We start from the raw sequence: 8,551 nt of genomic DNA, 5'->3' as shown, positions 1-8,551 counted from the left end.
GTACTGTGTTGTATATCTTGTTCTGCCATATTTGAACAATAAAACAGGATATGAGATTTGAAACCAATATCCTCCGTTCTGTCTCCATATTTCAGTCTGGGCGTGTAAGTACTCAGTTGTTTGAGGGAAAGAGAGTGTGTGTGTGTGTGTGTGTACCCACGAGCATGTGCACTCTAGCTAAGAAATTCTTTTAAGGTTGTCACACATTGCAACAGGATTGTTAACCCCACAGGACTTATAGAAGAGTCTAACGATCCTATGGGACTGTACTTGTGACAAAACTGTTATCTGACAAATGTTAAAGCTAAATAGGGGAAGTTGATTGTTATGGAAGAATTCATTTCCAAAATGCTATATATTCAAAAAAATGCTTAACTGAAGTCTATCATTCAAAATGTCTAAAACTATATCTAGCCTGTAAAATCAAATTACCTACTATTCCTTAAAAAGTTCCAAAAAGTTGTTTTCATTTTCTGATATTGAGTGTTTTGTAAGAGAAGGCATGATGGATCCGATGTATATTTATAGTTTAAACCAACATTCATCATCAGGCAGTCCATGTTATTTAATATAGTTATGTGATTACTGGTTTACATATGTCGTGACGGACAGATGTGAAGGACTTGATTTTCAAGTTCAAGTGTAAACTGTATTTGTCCCTATGGGCAATTGGTTTGCCAGCAAGTATACAAAATTTACATAAAACATAAGAATGACAGGCACAACAAGCAAGTCGACAGTCGGCGTTGCAGGGAGTCGATGCAGAGTTTCAGACAGGCGTGACAAATCATTGTCATCGACATCAGCATAATGACTGTGCTTGACAAACAATCGTGTCCTTCCTCCTCCCTCTATTGACATTTAGGTCTAAAGCAGCGGTGATAAAGGAGTCCGTATACCTGTTTTTCTTGGCTGTAGTGAGTGAACAGATGGCCAGAGAGTAGATACATTAAACAAAAAAATGATGGGCACAGTCAGAGATATAGACATTTGCTTTGTTTACCTCCTGCCTGTTGTACTTGAAGCTACTGAACAGCACTCCAGCTACTTTACTGTCTACCTTCGCAATCTTCACTATACAGTGTTCTTTCTGTCACGATTATTATACCATCAAATAGCTGCAGAAGTCAGCACTGACTCAGTATGAGCTCTATTAAACTCATCAGGGTCTTATCAACCTGGAACCCTGCAAGTCCTTTCATTTCACAGCTTTCATCATGTATGAGAGAGAATCTGCTGAATTATATGGAGTGAAGCTGCGTAGCTGAACCGTTGATACTGTGATCCAGGCATCACTGTGATCAGCTGACCTGTGTGACAGTGCTGTGATGGGCACAGACACAGTGTGATTAATCAGCGCTTGCAGACAGCTTGCCATCCGCAATTCTAAAAGGCGTCATGATTTACCAAGAGACAAGGTTTGGTTAGAGTGGTAGAATCGCTTGTGTCGCATTATCATGGTCTGATTAAGCTGCATTCATGTCAGATAAGAGCTTCCAACTTGAAAATCACATCATCTTTCAGGTTATAGAGACTGCTTGGGAACTTGGGGTTTGCCGATGAACTTGGCTGGTGGCTTGGTGAATTCTAACATCACCAGCAAGGAAATATCTGCAGCCTGTAAGATCTCTCAAAAACTTATGAATGGATTTCCATTAAATTTGGTGGATGTATAGGCCTTGGGCGAAAGAACAGTTGATAAGTTTTTAGTAGTGATATGAATCTGGGAGTTCCGTCATTTGACAATTAGAATTTTTTTAGCCATAACTATGAAGCTAATGTAGATAGAGATTTGATTCCAAACCCTAAGGGTGTGTTTGCAGGCTAAAGAAATCAATTTAATGTATTTAAAATGTAAGTGATAGAAATGATGTGTTTGGGTTTAACAGCAAGTTGGATAATTGCCCAGCGTTGAAGGAGGTGTGTGCTGTCTGAGTGCCTTCTATATAGTTTCAAACAAAACAAACAAAATTATTTTCATCACATTAACTCTTAAAAAGCCGTGGCGGAAAATAACTACTTGTTGGATTTTTTTGTTTTGTGGTTGACATTGCAATGCTTTACTGTAAAAGATGAATTCAAATGCAACGCTACAGAAAACTTCAATGATGGCGTTTTATGCAGGCTGTTAGTTCTCCATATCTGTGTCTTATCATGAATGGAAATCATTACTGATAATCATGCATACCCTTTACATAACCTTGATTAAATTTAGTTTAGTAGCCAGTGTGTATTTTTTTTTTTTATGTCCTGTGGCTTGTTCTACTCTTAATGGTCTCCAGTGGCATGATGGCCCATTGCCCAGCTTGAATTCAAAAACACACCCACTAAGAAGGAGACACACAGTTGGTCTGAAGGAAAGTAAGGTAGGTCATGATCACAGAGGGAGGCTGTCTGTCAACGTCCAGTTCTGTTAACGTGATTTTAGTTTTGTATTTTTTGTCATTTTAGAATGAAACATGAAAGAAAAAACCAACAAGACCAAGAAAGTAACGAAACTTGACCAATGTCCACATATATATATATATATATATATATATATATCTTTGCATGTTTCCTACATATGTTATGCAGTGTGTACAGTATGTGTGTTTGTATCCGTGTATAGGTGTGTGTGTGTGTGTAGGTGTGTGTGTGTGTGCTCACTGAAGCCTGCAGCGTTCTTCTCTGGTTTTACTCTGGAAGACAAAACATTCTCCTCTTTTTTCCCTTTTTTCCTCTTTTCTCGTTCTGCTATTTTAGTCCCAGCTCATGGCACCATCTGCTTCACTGAAAACAGAAAAATACTGCGAGTGTAATGTATGTGTGTGAGCATGTGTGTGTGAGGGAGCGAGAGAGAGAGAGAGAGAGAGAGAGAGAGAGAGAGAGAGAGAGAGAGAGAGAGCGTGTGTTTGAAAAAGAAAGTGTGTGTGTGTGTGTGTGTGTATGTCTGGCCAGCTTACTATACTTATCATCTCTTAGATCTCACCTCTTTCTCTGCCTCCTATTTCAATCGATACAGCACAACCTCCAAATCCATAACACACACACACACTCTCTCACTCACACACACACACACACACACACACACACAAAATAAATAAATTAACCAATAGAATAGAAACCACCTCACAAAGGCTGTAGAATACAGCGCTGATGGCCATTATCACAAAAATACTAATTATAGGAAAAAGACTGGGAGGGCAGAGACACTGGGGGAGAGAGAGAGAGAGAGAGAGAGAGAGAGAGAGAGAGAGAGAGAGAGAGGGAGAGAGAGAGAGCATTTCTTTGTGGTGAAAAGCCTCTGCTGCGAGGGGACTCAAACATGACTGGAATATGAACAAGACCCCCCCACACCCCATCCAACCCCCCCCCACACCCCATCCAACCCCCCACCCCCCGCTCCACCCCCTCCCCACCCACATACAGATAGACACAATCTAGCTCTATCAGACAGAATGGAACCATCTCTCCCTCCCTCTATTACTCCATCTCCCTCTTAAAATGACAGGTAATCTTTTCTTAACCTAATAATCCACGGCATTTTCACATAAATAAATGCCCGTTTAGCTCCTCTCTATAGAAGACAAGAGTGATTCGACCTATACCCAGTTCATGAAAGCTTTTACATTTGCTGCTCTAAACACCCGGTGTCTGGAAAGTCTTTCCTGGGAAAAATCCTCTGGCGCATGATTGATTGTTTTGTTGTGTGATCAGTGTGGCTAAGAGTCAAGAGGAAGAGGAAGATGCTGACAGACAAAGAGGAAGTCGAAGATTTATTGATGGTTATTGATGGTTCAATTTTCTGTCACTGAAAACTTCTGCCACTTCTGTTTCCATCTCCCTCTCTTTTTCTTTCTTTCTCTTCTGTCCCCCTCCATCTCTCTCCATTTATGTGTGTGTGTAATTGACAGCCTCCTGTTTTTCTTTCCAGCTCCAGACAGAGATTTCTGTTGACTCTGTGTTAATAACCGCTGCAATTTACACTGCGGGTAAATGTCACCAGCAAATTGGCCTCTGAACATCCTATGTGTGTGTGTGTGTGTGTGTGTGTGTGTGTGTGTTCGTTAGTGAATAAGCATGTGATTGGATGTGAGAGTGTGTATGTGTACATGTGTGAGCGAGCGGAAGTATTGAAAGTGATGTCAGCTGTGTTGTCAGTCACTAACTGGACACAAAAATTAATGATGTGTGAAAAGTCCATTTCCATGTGGTTTCTCCCTGCAGAGACTTAAAAGTCTGACCTTTCTTTCTGTGTAAATGCAGCCTGAAAAGCTGTTTGAGGCAAGTAAGCCACACAGTTGAGTTTGGTTTGATTTGCACAAGCACAAAAGATCTGATTTCCTCTTTGTGCCACAGATCTGAAGTGACAGATCAAACCTTGCGAGACGTTGCTGCATTGTTGGGGAAATCTAGTTTGCAATGGAGACTCAATCAGGCAGAAGGCGCCGGGACCAAAAGTTACACATTTGTAAAAGCCCCACAAAGTTTTTGTCCTTATTAGTGATTAGACACACACACACTCACAATGCACCCACACACACACACACACACACGCACACGCACACACACACACATGCACAAAGACTTAGCAAATATCAGTTGCTGTGTCCAAAGCCACAAATGAGCAAAGTGCAACCACACAGAAGTGTTTACCAGAGTACAGGCCGCTTCACACAGAGACGCTGTGCTGCAGCCCGACTGCCCCCCCCCCCCCCCCCCCCCCCCCCCCCCCCACACACACACACACACACACACACACACACCCTCCCCTACACCCTCCACCAAAAGTTGTCACACACCCCATCCAATTTGTCCAAAGAAGATGAGAGCCACTGGCCAGTGTAGATAGCTGGTTTTGCCATCATGGTCAATGGTGTTTTTTTAATTAGATGTCTCTTCCTTGAAGTCTTTAATGTTATCCCCATTGATTTTGTCCTTTTACCCAATCTCCTTTTCTGCTGAAAGCGATGTGATCCCCTCATCCCCATCCTTCAAAATGTTATCCATGTGCTGTACCTTGGTTTCTTGGGCAGCTGTCAACCTAAAGGTTAGCGTAGCTACGGTCGATCACTGATGGCATCACATGACAGATTACCAGGTGGACACACACACACACACACACTGCTGAGCAGGTGGGATTGCAGCAGACCCCTTCAAAGTGGATTTAAAATGTCTCACACCCAGAGAAATTAGTCACTGGCACTCACTCAAGTAAATTAAATCCACTTTCAAGGAGACTGCAGCAATGCCACCTGCTTGGCAGGGTGTGTGTTATGTGTCAATGTCTGTTTTTGTCCAGATGGTAATGATGATTAAGGTAGTGGTCATTGCTTCAATCCAGTAGGAAAAAAAAGCTTTCCATTTGTTCTCTTGTCGCCATCCTGCTGTATTCATCCTTCAGGTTTGGAGTTGGGAAGGTATCAAGAACATTCAATTTAAAATAGTGTAGTGGGCGGTTTCTCCTGCATCAGTGTGCTGAAAGTGACACAGTGTTATTCTATTCTGTCTCAGGTTTGGAAGCTGGAAAGTTTTTCGGAAAGTCAAGCTGTTGACAATCAGCAATCTGCACAGAACAATACAGGTTACAGTAAACTAGAATACAGCTGCAGTATTTGTGTATAAATTATAGAGTTCTCTCATTACCTATTGCATATTCTTTATGCATATTCTGTATGTCTGCACACCCTCAAATTAAATACAGCAGAGCCTGTGACAATCCTATGAAAGATTATTTGTAAATGTATTGATATCTAGTTAAGTATGAAAGTATGACAGCAGTCAAAGCCATTAAAACAGAGACCAGAAATATAAAACATCACGCAGTGCTCATTTGACATTATGTAATACATGAATGTAATAAACAATTAAATAAATTAATTAAGGCTGTTGGTTGCTCACATGGCACACACTTGTGACAACGTACAGTTTAATATCATATTTCTTGTCTATCTTCACTCTAAACTATCTAGTAAAGCAGAAATGCCCTAAAAAGATCAAATTAAGAATCAAATTATTCCCGATCAAGCAGTCACTCAATTATACAAAATCATCCTCTGATAAAACCTCTATTGTCTTTCCCCAGCGCTTCATGAAGTTCCCACACTTAACTCCACTCATCTTTCTTGCTTGCTTGTTTTAATATGTATTGATTAAAGTGTGTGTGCTACTAAGGACTCCTGGAGGAGCAGCCTAATAGAGTCAGGATAATAGAGTCCTAAGAAGATCCATCAATCGTCATCCAAATCATTACAGATTTCCATACCTACTATGGCTTCTATGGCCACAGATGCTGACTATAGTTTTCTAGTCTCATAATATTTGAGATCTGTTGTTTATGTGCAGTTAGCTGATGGGATGCTTAATTTCAGATGCATGTGTCTGTTCTGGAAATATTCTCTTTCTAAGGACATCATCTATTCTCTTCTATGTGAGGTCCGTGTAGCTAGTGAAACAAACTGATGTTATTTTCCCCAGATGGCCTCTAATTGAACATACTGTTGTTTTCTCTTCCCCTCTCTCTCTCTCTCTCTCTTGCCTAGTCTTTCTGTCTCTGTCCTTCCACAGTAATCCTAATTAAATGGGGTTTTTAACCCCTAATGGGGTTAAAAATTACTCTACACACACACACACACACACACACACACACACACACAGTTGTCGACTTGCTTGAAAATTTACTTTTACAGATTTCTGCTTATAATTTCTCAAGTGAATCCAATCTTAACCTGATTTCTGTCTGATTAAAATGCCTCTCCAGCATGGAACAGGTGTGTGTTTGTCATTGTGTGCATGGACTCTCCCTTTCTTTTCCCTTCTCGCCTCTATTCTTCCTCCAGCTCTCCTCTCCCCTCCTTGTGAAAGAAATGAGGCGCTTGAACAAGATTCAGAATGGTAGGGTTAGGGGATCACACACACACACACACACACCTACACGCACAGACAGACACACACACTTCCAGCCGGAAAGTCAGGCAAACGCCAGGGACACACTCACTTCCCCCCCAGATGCACCCGGTTACCATGGCAACCCCAGATGACTTGGAAATGGAGCGCTGTCTGTATGTGTGTGTGTGTGTGTGTGCGCGCATGTGTGTTTGGCAGCAGCTTTCCATTTAGCAATAATTGAACGTGAAGGAAGGATGATGGAAAGTGTGTGCATATGTGACTGTGGTAGAGCGATTTTGTGTTTACATGAGATAGACTCTGTGTGTGTGTGTGTGTGTGTATGTGTGGCGTGTGTGTGAGAGAGAGATCTAGAAAGACAAAGAGCAAAGAGCCAATCTCTCTATAGAGCGAAGTCTTCAATGAACACAACTTGAATAAAACACCAACCGACGAATTGTAGAGCTGCGGCTTTATTAATGATAATGTATTCAAATTAGTTTTAGCATTGCAACTTAAAATGGAATCACTGGGATGAGAAGAGATGTGGAAGCAAAACCAAACACTGCTTCCAGGAGATTACTTGCCATGCTAAATTCAAACCAGGATTTGGTATGTGAAACTAGAAATGAAGCACAAGGTCCAGAATCAATACAAGATGACACATCCACTCTGTACACCAGCCTATCCTGAGCTTATAAGCCCATATGTGCTGCCAGGCTATATTTAAACCAGGGTTTCCCACACAACACTAGTAGAGCCGATAGACACACACACACACACACACACATATATATAACGACACCTTGACTTTGCATGCTGTGATATGGATATCCCAGTCGTTCCACTGCCCACAGGCCTACATGATGCCACACTAAATTTAGGCCAGGGTTTGATAGGCTAGCTAGAGGCACAACAGTACATACCCTGACCTACATCTTCTCCCATCCCATGCCTTTAAGAGGAACATGTGATGACTCACTCTCTCTCTCTCTCACACACACACACACACACACACACACACACACAAAGGAGGATGGGATTTAACACCCTAAGTGCATGGCATTAGTTGATTCCCAGTCGGTCTGTGAATTAAATCACAGTTGACCTAGAATACATGTAATGTTAACAAAGATATAGAATTGTATGGGTGTAAAACACTGAGAGTTGAATTTGCAGAGTCACCATGAGGGAAATCGTCATTCTCAGGGCTGTAATGTAATTAAGTAACGGCTTGCATAATGTAGATGTAATTAAGTTATAGCTGACCCGGTGTAGATGTAATGTAATTACGACTGGGTAAGCAGATATGGTTGATTATTGGTCTTAACCTTATGTCCTTTCCTCTACACAAGCATTAGAATCTCATCAAGATTCTGAGAAAAACTTCAGGATGAGAGGATTGTTGTAGTTGAAAGTAAGTAGACTCCAGCCTCGCTTGGGATCTTCCCAGGTAAGACTAGATTAAAAAAAAATGTTTCTTTAGCCTGTGAACCAGACTAGAGTCAATTTCTCATGCTGGCACCCAGACTCATTAGAGCATACTTTTGCCTTCACCAGAAACAGACCCACAATCCACTTTGGGTTCCTAAGCATAGTCATTGCCAAAATCATTTTCCTTGGGACCCAAACCTTTTAATTCTAGAGGCTACAGTGTAGGCTGCTCAAGCCAAAATTGACATTTTAA

Source organism: Centroberyx affinis, unplaced genomic scaffold, assembly GCF_046629955.1.
Source record: "Centroberyx affinis isolate AG114_WGS23_722 - 3 ecotype Tasmania unplaced genomic scaffold, CSIRO-AGI_Caff_v1 ptg003059l_1, whole genome shotgun sequence".
Classification (NCBI taxonomy): Eukaryota; Metazoa; Chordata; class Actinopteri; order Beryciformes; family Berycidae; genus Centroberyx; species Centroberyx affinis.
The sequence above is the reverse complement of the archived record's forward strand: the minus strand, read 5'-3'. Positions refer to the sequence as shown.